Here is a 13,032-nt window from a genome sequence, read left to right as displayed (position 1 = left end):
CCCCCTCAACCATCCACTACGTCAATATAATACTTATTATACAAATATAGAAAAATATAATTATCTAAGCTAAAATTGCTTATTGGTCTAGTTTGGTGACATAGGAGAGCCCAGTTGAGTTTTAGTTTAGGTTTATGTTTTAAATCATAGTTTGAAAGGTTAGCCATGTTTCATGGCAGAGAGAGATATCATGTGTGCAGAGCCGTACCAGATGTAGAATTTGAGATATAATATAGATTAGTTACCATATATTAGGGTCACCTCGATTTTGGAGGGATAGCAAGTGCTTTTTAAGGTTAGATTTAATAATACCTGACGAGGCTGATAAGTCTGAATTTTTGGAAGACCCCGGGATTATTATCCCATCTACATTAGCATCACATATTTCGAATACATAGGGGATGAGATCATTCCATATTTTCGTAGAGGTATACAAAAAGTTCTGTTGGGAGATATCTAACCTCAGTAATGGGACAATCAGACGAAGTTTTTCATTTCTAGGACAGAACTTGAAAAGATTTTTAATCGACTGGGGGACATCAAATTTAAGAATTTTGAATAGCTCCATAAATGTATGGTACATGTGCAGATTCTCCAGGTTCATAATTTTCTGCTCAGTGAATAGCGGTTTAGTGTGTTCAAGACAGTAGTTCTTTTTAGCCATATGTTCGTTATAAGTTCTTGAACGTGCACAGGTTAAGTAGTATTCTTTATGATCAAAATTGGGAATGTTACCAAATAGGGTAAGGCACGTAATTTTGTCAGGGTACCTAATTTTGTCATTTTGCTCTGAAAAACTGCCTCGGCTCGGAATTTCAGCTTGAAAGAAAAGGTTTGTGTATAAAAAGAAAGCTTAGACTTTGCTGAAACTGCTCCTACAAAGTTTAAGTTTCTAGCTCTTTTGCATCTGTGTCAAAAATGAAGGCGAAACTGTTAACCCGAAAAATAAATAAGATCCTTAAAGTTTTCTTAAGGAATTTTCAAAATTTTGATTTATTGCTATTTCAAAAGTAATTGAGCTAGCTTCATGCCATTGCATATTTCAAATATCTTCTACAGCAGAAGTATACGTACAAATTTTCAAGTCTCTAGCGCAATTATTGTTCAAGTTACAGAGGGTGACAAAATTAGGTTCGATTTTGCCAAAAGTACCCAATTTTGTCAAAAAAATCGACCTTTCTCAAATTTCTTGTAAATCACAGATTGTGTTGAAAATGGCCTTATACAACTATTCTGAAGTTTTTTTGCCCATAGGATATGTATAAGGCACTTATAATAGCATTTGAACACTTATAATAGCATATTTTCGCCGAGAAATATACTGTAATTCTGGGGTTTAAAGAGCTATTGGTAAATATAGTTTCGTGAATCAGTAACCAATATTGATTCATGCTTCATAGAAAGTTTTCAAGATGCCAGTGGTTTCGGGGCATTTGGGGGCTATTTTCTAAGATTAGATACCCAAAAAGTGTCATCTTTTCATCAAGCTGCAAAACTATGAAAACATCATATCTTTGGGATTTTTGAGGTCAATGTTGTTAAAAAAGCACTCGAATGATGCATCCAGGTAGTCTAAAATACCGAGAAACGGTTACTTTTTGCACAATCTTCAAGTGACAAAATTAGGTTCGGGGTGACAAAATTAAGTTAAGTCACCTAATTTTGTCATTTTTTCAAAATAATTTTTTTGAACATCTTCAACCCCAGCAATTTCGATCATTTTTGTGTTAGAACTTGCCTAGACTGTCTACTATAACATGGTGGAGGTTTCATCTAAATCGGAATTTCAGACGAGGTTAAAACCCATGGTTTATATCAGGCAGTCGGAAAATTGCCAACAAATGACAAAATTATGTGCTTTACCCTAGCAGTCGTATACATCGTTTTTGAATAGCAAAGATTTTATTCAGCTTATGTTTAGGGATCCCACCCCAGCAACTTATACAATAGCTAAGATGTGACATAAAAAGAGCATTGTATAGTTTCAAATATTCAGATTTGGGAATGAATTTGCAAATTCTCTTAATCGATACAATACTGGAGTTCAGCTTTAAAGAAAAATGATTAAGATGTGGTTCCCAACATAGCTGTTCGTCTATTATCACCCCAAGAAATTTTGTACATTGAACTTTTTCTAGCTTTTTTCCATCTATTGAAATCGTTAGATTCCTGTTAAAGGGCCGTGTTCTAGCACAGGTCTGTGTTGCTCTTGACAAACCTGGCTGAAAATGCATAAAACAACTTTTCCCTGCATTTATATGTAACTTGTTAGACTCCATATAGTTACTGACCTGTTTCATTACATGATTAGCTTTTTCAAAAGCTTCCTGTGCTGAACGACCTATCACAAAAATATTTGTATCATCAGCAAACAGGACGAATTCAGCCAAACTTGAGGAGCTCACAATATCATTTATATAAATCAGAAATAGTAGAGGTCCTAACACTGACCCCTGGGGTACACCATACTCAACTGAACACTTGTCCGATTTTTCAGTTTGAAAAGAAGTTACTTGGCTACGGTTTGTTAGATAGCTAGCAAGAGTTTTTAGTGCAATACCTCTTACTCCATAGTGTTCAAGTTTATGCAGGAGTTTATCGTGCTCAATTGTGTCAAATGCTTTACTTAGATCAATAAATATTCCAATTACATGATTTTTCTGTTCAATCTCATTAAGTATTTTATTTGTTGTTTTCTAAAACCAAATTGTCGATCATAAATCACGTTCATAGCACTGAGGTAATTATATAACCTATTATAAATTATTTTTTCAAGTATTTTGCCAAATATCGGTAATAATAATGTAGAAACAGGTCGATAGTTATCAAGGCATCGTGAGTCTCCTTTTTTATAAATTGGTGTAATAGAGCCCGTTTTAAGCTTGTTTGGAAAGACCCCATTGTCCAAGAACCAATTAAAGAATCTAGAGATATGACCAGACAAATAATTTACACTCTTTTTCAAGACTTTAACAGAGATATCACTTGCCTTCCCATTTTCAAGGCTACCAATAATTTTACTTATCTCTTCCTCGTCACAGGGGCTGAGAAAAAAAGAGTTCACTATTCTTTCTCTGCCCTTGAAGTATTGTTTAAACTTCGTTTTATTGAAATTGCCATCAGTTACCGTACGAGATGGTACAGAAGATTGAATTTTTGAATTAAGATTACGAGCAATAGACGAGAAGTAGATGTTAAATCCGTTGGCAATCTCACGGCGTTCAGTTACAATTCTACCATCAATTAAGAATGATGCTTTTATATATTTTTTAGATTTACCCCTAGGAGTTCGTTGATCAATTCCCAGGTTTTTTAATATTTCCTTCCTTAATTAATAATATATCGTGACATGTAATTGTAAAATAACAAACCTCGCGCGCGCGGCGCTTACATCTGCACCTGAGAATCTCTCAGCAATGTGTGGCTGTCTGCGCGGCGGGCTGTGTATTGTGTATATAGCTGAATTTAAGTTTAGATTTATTTGTAAATGTATAATAATATTAAATATGTATTGATTGTTTTGTGGTAAATAAAAATTTTGTTTTACTACTTATAGTTTATTTTTTTCTTATGATGACTGATGAGAACGATAATTACATACAACATGTAACTGAGGAATTTATATATAGTGAAAATCTGGCAGTACATTTTACATTTCTTATAATCACTGCAGTTGAATTTCAGTGCATTTTGCTTCGAAACACAAGGAAATTTATTTAAAAATAAATTAGGTACGCTGCTGTGACTAATCATTTTATACATATACTAGAAAGCCCGTGATTACAGGGAGGAAGGTAATATTATTCTTTGGTAGTCAGTTTTTATAGCATCCAAAAATATTTGTCACAACCGAAGATACAGCCGATCAAACTGTAGCTCGCACTGAACACAACGTATTATCAACAAAACCGGTAAAAATGTCAATAAATGAAGTTGTCTTTTTAAATGTACAAAATAAATAATTTCATACTTCAAAACACATATAATGGAATTTTAATTTTGCAATTTTCTGTAAATTAGACCGAATTCAGGATTAATTTTATTCAATTTGCAATGTTTGATCACGCGCATTTTTAAAATTTTTATTTACGTTATGCGTTATTTAATTCGCCGCACCTGCCAAATGCAAGTTAATATAGACCAGCAAACGCAAACAAAGTAAACTGTAATTTATGAACTAAAAAACTTGTAATTTCGTTATTGATTTCATTTCACAATTATATTTTTATTGACTAATTTCTCAATCACGCTCAACTAGTTTTATAATAATTGATATGTATAAAACGTTAATATGATGTAGATGTAAATAAAAAATCACACATGTTCAATGGGAATTGGGAAAATAGCGCGGTAGAATCAACTGTTGCTACATGCTAATTGCTGTTAACTGCTGTTAATTGCTGCAAATGCAAATGACGCGCGCGCGACAGCAGCAGTAAGCTGCAGCTAGTGAGCAGCAGTTAGCAGCAGTTAGCAGCAGTTAGCAAAAGTTAGCAGCAGTTAGCGGCAGTTAGCAGCAGTGAGCAGCAGTTAGCAGCATAGCAGTTTCTTTGCACTTTGGCTCTCCTGTGTCGTGTGAATACACTGAAGCTATTTAGCTATAAATTAACAAGAATTGCGCCCGTTGTTTCGTTTTGGCGGAGGCTAGATTTCCATTTCACATTTACTATAAATTTAAATATAAGTAGGGGGTGCACGATAAAAATAAACTTGCTCGGATTTTAAAAATTTTTGTACCACTGTTTTCTAGAGACTGTGAGAATTTTCACAATACCAAATTTGTCATACCTTTTTGGAAAGATCAGTGAGTTTCGTCTAGGTGCCATATTTGATGGTGCGCGGCTTTTGGAGCAAAAGTAGCTGTAAAAGTCGCGTAATTTCACCAAATTCGTCCAAATTTGACCATTTTTGTCGTGTTATTCGGATTTATCTTCAGTTCCTTAAATGAGATCATTCTGGAAATTGGCGACGACCTTCCAATATAATAGGGCTTAATGTGTCAAAAAATTTTTTGATACACATGCGCTAGCAGGTTTATCATGTATATCATTAGGTGGCCCATGTGTGTCATTTTTGTAAAATTGCTGTAAAATCTCTATTTAATATTCTAATCGCTATCTTTATCTATTTATATATGTATTTTATCCTTATCTCTATTTTAACTCCTCTCCGCTCGCCTCCCGTGTGAAACGAGCGCGCCTGCACGCTGCAAAGGCGCGAAAGCACATGGTTAGGTTAAAGCGCGTGTACTGTTGCTGCACAGGCTATAATGTTAATTGACGATGTCAATTCATCGCAGCTCGGAGAGGCACAGTAGCGCATTTCACCGCGATTTAGCGTTGCAAGAAGCATAATCAATAGTTGAATGCGCGGCGCGGCACAGTAACGCATCGTGCTACAAGCTATAAATATAATATTTATAAACATACTCATTGGAGAATGGAGCTATGGAGGAATGAAGCTGCCTGCTGCGCGTGCGGTAGAATGACAGGCTGAGCGCCGCCAAGTTGCAAGAATTGCATATTGAAGCGTGTACGCCGACGAATGACAGGCGAGCTCCTGTGTCCTGGGATCGTGCGCGAAGATCGAAATGCAATTCATGTATCAAGCCAACTGCCAAGTGCCAACAACAATGTGTTTATTGTTATAAATGATAATGGACTAACCCGTTTCGGGATACTTCGTAGCAACTAGCAAGCTTGCCGCGCATCGATCCAATAATGCTTCTCGTTGTAAGTGGTAAGGCCACCTTGTTTGTCGTAAGATATAGGCAAAATGCACCCAGCACCCCTGCGGACCTCGCTTGTCGCTGAGCTGCTATGCAAAGTGAAAAAGCAACAACTCAATGGATGGTTAGTGGTTACCCGTACCGTAATGGGTGCTACATGCCTAGCATGAAATATTTACTTACTTACTTGTGCACTTAATTTGTGTATTATATGTTCATAATCATTTGACATACGTTGCATGCCACTTTTCGCGCGCGAAGCGCGCGCCGCCGAAGGAATGACAGGCTTGAGGCTGAGCGCGGCCCAGTAAACTTCGAATCGAAAAAATTAAACGAGTAACATCCGTCAACTAATAGTTATATGTAATAATTAAAAACAAACTTTGCTTGTTTACCTGAACTTAGAATTTTATACAATTAATGTAAGATTAAAGTCGTGTTTTTACCAATTTCCCTGCACCATCCGGTAAATTTATTACCCTCAGCTGAGGAGGAGCAAAGTGCAAAGAAACTGTCACTAACTGCTACAAACTGCCACTAACTGCCACAAACTGCCACTAACTGCCACAAACTGCCACTAACTGTTACAAACTGCCACTAACTGCTACAAACTGCCACTAACTGCCACTAACTGCCACTAACTGCTACAATCGCGCCCACGCACTGCGCGCGCCGTTTGCAGCAGTTAGTGGCAGTTTGTAGCAGTTAGTGGCAGTTTGTAGCAGTTAGTGGCAGTTTGTAGCAGTTAGTGGCAGTTTTCTGCAGTTGCGCCGAGCCTTTTAGCAATTTGTCTTTGGCGCCTTACATGCCACATGACTTATTGACATTGTATAATTGGTCTAAAAACAATTTTGTATTATTAGAAAATATATGAATTTGGGACAAAATAATTTACTATCGAAGGAAACAAATATTAACTTTTTGACAAGAAAAGCGATTACCAACTAGTACTACAATTACACAAACACTGCATGGCAATACGATTACAAATTGTTTAAATGTTAAATCCGGGTATCGCTATTAGTATTGTGCTATTGTGCCAAAATTACAATATTATATGGTCAATCGTAATCATTTGCAATTTGGAAGACCCCTCTGCTGATATGTAAACGACTCCTTATACTAACTTGATTGTAGCAAACCGCGTGATGTTTATTGATCATCAGTTCGATAGGACGATAGTTATGAGAAAAGCTACAAAACTACAATTTCCATTACCAAAATTTTAGAACTAAACGCTTGATTGAGGGTTCAGAACTTTATTTGAATAACAGGGCCTCCCAAGTATTAAACAGTTTTGTGCGGAGAAAGAAGTGAAGAGAGAACGAAGCCAAAGAGTTCTCCGACAATTGTTCCAGCCAGCCTCACCGCAGCAACGCCAACAGCAAGCAGGAACTTATCATAATCCATGCAACCTATACAACGCTGACCAAGAATGGACACAGGACATGCCACGGTACCACTATAATATTTGATTTGATTCTCCGTGATAGCACTAGCAGTAGCAGAATTTGCTGCTTGTAATTCCTGGCGTTGCTGAACCTGTCATTCCGCCCTATCTGCTATAGACATATTTTTAATCGCCATAATATGTTCAATGTTAAATCAATGTGTTTAACTTAATAAATGCTAAAAGCCTGAGCGAGGTTACCCAGGTAAATTAATCTTTGCAAGTTGAATTTGCGTTTCTGAAACTACTCTCTGCACTGGTAATTGTATTTAAAAGGGAACACAAAATGATGTACGTGACCAAAATTATTCCCCGCGCGACGCGATAAGATTCTCTTTCAGCATTCAGTTTCAGTTAAATTCTGGTAATTTCGCGCGTAAAATCATATTGGCACGTGTGCGTTCCATTGTTCTCAGAATTAGGCCAACGGTAAGTTTATAATCTTTAACTTTAACTGTTTGGAAACAGGTGTGTATATTTATGCTGGGAATCCCAAAAAGTGCCTTGATCGGCCAGTTCATCATTGTGTCTCGCTAAATACTTGGCTAGTTTCATTATGCTTCGACTAATTCATCACTGTTGGCCTTGGGGGATGGTATTCAACTGTTGAGGGCCCTACTGTAACAGCCATTAATACGCTTATAGTTTTCAGACAGCTACTACCCCGATATCCAATGGGTCTCAGCCATAGAATATTACAGGCTCAATTCGGTGGCTCGAAAAGTATAATCTATAATATTGAAAGGTTCATGCGCAAATTTACCTAGTTTAGCCGTCATTGATTAGGTACAGACCGACGGAATTGCTCATCAGCAGATTTGCGCTTCCGCTGCTGTATCGGACGTCTGTGATGAAAGCAGTCAAGTCGACCTCCCATAAATTGACAACAGGATGTCCCCTGATTCTCCTAGGTATCTGGATAGAAGTCGACTATTTATGCACAATTATCGAGCCGATAATAGTCTTGCTTAGATTTTCAGACAATAGTCTTAAGATTCCAGTTGGTTTCATTGCATGGTGTAATTTATTACAAATATTATCCTGTTCGCCTTAAAGTTAGCAAATTTTGCTTTTCGCAATTGAAACTATAAAGCGATATGATTAGTCTTGCCAACAAAAGGTGGCTCGAGCTCCATTCCCCCCTACATAAACATTCAGTAGGGTTTTGTGTCACCCGGCTTATATATCAGGGATATGATAAACACACCGAATCCAGGATGTCTGGAAGGAGTTTCTAGATGTCATGGACACGTGGTGTGACGGCGCAACAAAGAAGAAGATACTTTAATTTCGCAGTACACGTTCTACCGAGAGAAAAGAGGCTTATTCTCTACTGACGCTGCCTCAAGTTTTAGCCAAGATTCTGACGGTCCAGTCTCTTGGTGGAGCAACTTCGGTTGAGAAGGTACCCGAACTACAAAGTTTTCCAATGAAAGCGCTGTCGCAATCGACATCAGCCTCACCCTGTGGAGACGAATTGGAGCTTGTACGACTGGGTGATAAACAAAAAAGAAACGCCTCACAGTTAACAAGCAGCGAGACCTTATTAATATTATTATTTATGTTATTATATTCTATGTTATTTTATTTATGTTAACACAAGTTTGGCGTCTTATGAAAAATTCACGAATTAAGGAGCAATAATTTTATTATTATTTGCTTATTGCTATACTAGTGACTTATTTAATTCATTATTGTTTATTTACTGTCTAATTCCGGACAACATAGTTTTATCTCATTGTGTCCATTTAAAGTTAAAAAACGGACATTAAAATGAACGCTCGGAGCCCGGAGGCATTCAAACGTTTACGTACCTACGGGCGTTGACTTGAACGTAAATGGGCAGACTATTTAACTTTAAGGTTAAACGGATATTAATATATGTACGCTATGCCCTAGCTGGGGCCCTCTTCTCAGACTCTCGAGCGTTCAATTTGAATTGGTGACGATTCAAAATTAAAGTTAATTAAAGTTCAATAAGATAACCTTATCATTGCTGGTTTGATTATTGGAACCTTCTCTAGACCTAGTAATTTTGGATTCGTAAGTTATGTAATGTGCGAGAATAGCTTTCCCGTCCCACGTCAAAGTGATTTATAGATTATCCTTATTTTTAAGGGAATCGTTAGGTATTCGTATACTTATAGTATAGTTTTATTTTTACACGTACGTGACCAATATTATTCCCCGCGCGATGTTATTACCAAATTAGATTCTCTTTCACTTTGATCAGTTTCTTTCAAAAACAGATTCGCGCGTCAAATATATTAGTTTGCGCGCTTTTGGTACTCCCAAAAGTACGTCTAAATGCAATTCTGTGAATTGCATTATTATAAATTTATAGTCATACTCATAGGTAAAAGGCTCCATGTCATTGTCCACAGGACTGGTCACCGTTAACCTTGTTTAACTTAAACTGGTTGGAAAACGCGGATGTGTTATGAAAAATAATGTTTATCGCTTTGCCATTCGGCCGGTAGAATTAGATCAGAAAATCATGCGGATACCGATAAGGACGATAAAACAGTTATCGAAATTTTATACCTTTACCTAAGGCTAATGGTGATGCAAACGCTAATGGAATACCTTGATCAGAAAGAAGTAAGAACTTTTGCTTTTGGCAAATCTAAAAACCACGGAACAATTTTCAGCGACATCAACGCTAAAAGTAAAATCGGAAACGATTTTCACTTCAAGATCTACTAGAGAAAGGGTAAATCTTATGTAGTGCGACACGAACTGTAATGCGACACGTACTCTAGTTGCAAAGTCCGACAAAAACACCCTCTGTCGCACTAGGGTACGTGTCGCACTACCATCCAGGTAGCGTACCGTAGAATGGGGGAACTTCGCCATGTTTTACAGCTATTTCATGTTATTTAGAAAAATACGACACGAGTACTTGAAAAGTTTATAGCTCATATGAACAGGATTTGGTAAAGCCAAATGTTTTCGTATGAACCATATCAGCCAGGCTTAAATAGTCAGCTAGATTGGTGCACTGAAATCAGGGCGAATTTACCCTGCAATATGGGGTAACTTCGCCATCTGAAACTATTACCATATTCGGTGCTAAGCACCATACCACTCGAAACTCAATTATATTTCCTTGATATACCAGCCAATTTTACTTATCTAGCTCTAGCCTGCGTGTTACAATGGGCAATTTGGTCGCCGGGGTAACATCGCCATGCTGCGGGTAACATCGCCGGGATGAAGTAGAATGTAGTCGAACTTCGCCAATACACGTGCGTGACTTCACCAGCCGCGCGCGAATTTCGCGCCAAACTTCGCCGAACAGATGGGATCAGAAGAGGGTAACTTCGCCACACACAGGACTTATGCTAATAATGTCACACAGAATTTATTAAGGATATAATTGTAAAATATGGGAAATATGCAAGCAGGAAATTTTAGCCACTTTATTGCATTATTTCATGTTGCCTGAGTTTAATTAACATAGTAAACGTTTATTTTTGAATAGGAATACCTTTATAACCATTTGTTCACACAATACGATACAAAAACTCGATCTCATAACAATTCAAAACAGTAAAATGATTATTTGAAAAATAGTGGCGAAGTTCCCCGACACGGCGATTTTACCCCAATCTTATACGGTACTCTACTGCGACAAAATATCCTGACTTATTTCCAAGCTCAGGTCACATCCTATCCTTCTTATGGACCATTAAGTGATTCGTCGGGTCGGTTCCAGTCACTTATTCGAATTGATCTTGCGAATACGATTCGTCGGTTCACAATCACGTGTTTCGAAGTGATCCACTGATCACAATTCCTTCGGTCAGTTCAAGCCACGTATGCAGTGTGTGATCCACGGGTAACTCTTAAGCAGCATATGATCCTCATTCCTATCACACGTATCGTATGAAGGTATATCTCCGATTTGGATAACAAGTTCATATTCTTGGGCCATATATAAGTCACGATCTCACGATGATTTCTACCAAAGCATCAAAAACAACATAAAAATTTTTCTTCAATAAACCTCCATTCCTGGACGATACGGTTTTTCCCAAGAAAGGGTTACCCAAGACGAAAAACCGTTTCTGCCGGATAATTAAAAGGCGAGGACGGGACCAAACTGGCGTTTCCAGGGGGAAAGGGTTTGCTCCGGACGTCTCGTTTTATAAACCGACACTAGGTACTGGCCCAGTACGAAAACTTTTTTCCCCCCCTCCAACTCCTGCAGCAAACTCTGCCCCACACAGCAAAGCCCCCTATGAAAGGGAAAGCTTCCGAATGACCTCCCTACGAAACACCTACCTTAATTGCTGTTTGCTGTTGGCATTATGAAGCCCTTTGGATGGCCCCTTTGTTTTTGGGAGTCGACCCTAAAATCTGTCTTGAGGGGATTTCCGAGGAGCCCTGATAAAAACGCTGGGGAGAAAACCTGTAAACTCCCAAAGAAGGATGCTTCTTCCACACAAGAAAGCACTTTGGTGGAAGTCCCAGAAAACATGCCCTAGCCCCCGGAATACAACGCAGAAAAAACCCAGCGTAGGGGAAGTCTTTTAAGATGACGGTGCTATTGCCTTCGGGACCTAATTTCGTGGACCAAATTTCTTCGTGGATTGTAATCTTTGATTTTATTTTTAAACCCCATATTTACTCATAAAGACTAAAACTCTTGTCTTTAAAAAAACTTTAAAAATGGAAATTTAAAATTTTTTATTGCGAAAAGTTTTTTGGGTCCCCATTTTAGTTTTTTGTCGCCTACGTCCGGGTAGGCACTGTAGTGCGACATGTGGGCCCCTTGAAATTTACTTCGCCCTAGTCCCTGTCGCATCCCGATCCGGTAGCGTACTCTACTGCGCGTGTCGATTTTGGGAGGTTTCGCACTGGGGTAAAATGTCGCACTGGGAGAAAGGTCGCCTACAGTAAAAAAAAAACCGAAGGGCTGAAGGAAATTTCGTTAAAGGCTTACATCTCGATCCGGGGGGGCGGATAGAAGAAAAAACTTATTTAAGTTTTGGGAAATTTAAATAACCTAGGGAATAGCACAGACTACGTTTTTGTTAGGAAAAATTTAGGGCCCGCAAAATGATGTCATTTTTCAAAGTTGAGTTTTTTCTTTGATAAAAACCCCCGGGTTTAGTTGTATTAAACGCCCGGAACGTTCCTAAAAATAGTTTGTAAGCGTTCGCTAAAGATTTAACTTTTCCCGGAACAAAAGGGAAAAGGGAAAACTTTAATCAATTTGAAATTTTAACACGTGGGACACCCCATCGTTTCCCGCAATTTTAGGGTTCTGGATGATTTTAGAAAAAGGTTTTAGCGCGCGTGCATGCACTGTCACCCAAAAAAATTTTTTTAAAATGTAAAAATTTTGGTGGGGTTATTTAATGAAAAAAAAATGTTAGTTTTCTTTATCGTATAAGGGTTTCAGCTTTCCGCAATGTCTATCATTTCAGCTTTTTCCTAAAAAATTTGGGTGTACACTGAAATAGACACGGAATGAATAGGAAAAAAACAATATATGGGGACAACATTAATTTTAGGGATGAAATTTCCTTTTAAAACTTTTGAAAGTTAAATTTTGGATCAATAAAACGCAGGGCGGTTTGCAAAAAGTACGTCAATTTAGTATAAGATCTGCAAAAATTCGAGTGAAATTTTTTTTTCATCCTTCATTCAAAAAGGGCCCCAGAAAACCCCTTTTTAAAAATATTTAAAACTTTATAAGTAAAAGTAACCCCAAATCATTCCCAATTTTTCCCCGTCTGGTGAAAGGGTAAATTTTTCCCCCTTTCCCAAATATTTTACCGGTGAAAAACATTAAATTTTCTTTACACATCGTTTTCCAAACTTTTTAAAGGTTAAAGATTAAATT

This window comes from Bolinopsis microptera, chromosome 7, assembly GCF_026151205.1.
Source record: "Bolinopsis microptera isolate Bmic1 chromosome 7, MBARI_Bmic_1.0, whole genome shotgun sequence".
In the NCBI taxonomy this organism is placed as follows: domain Eukaryota; kingdom Metazoa; phylum Ctenophora; class Tentaculata; order Lobata; family Bolinopsidae; genus Bolinopsis; species Bolinopsis microptera.
The sequence above is the reverse complement of the archived record's forward strand: the minus strand, read 5'-3'. Positions refer to the sequence as shown.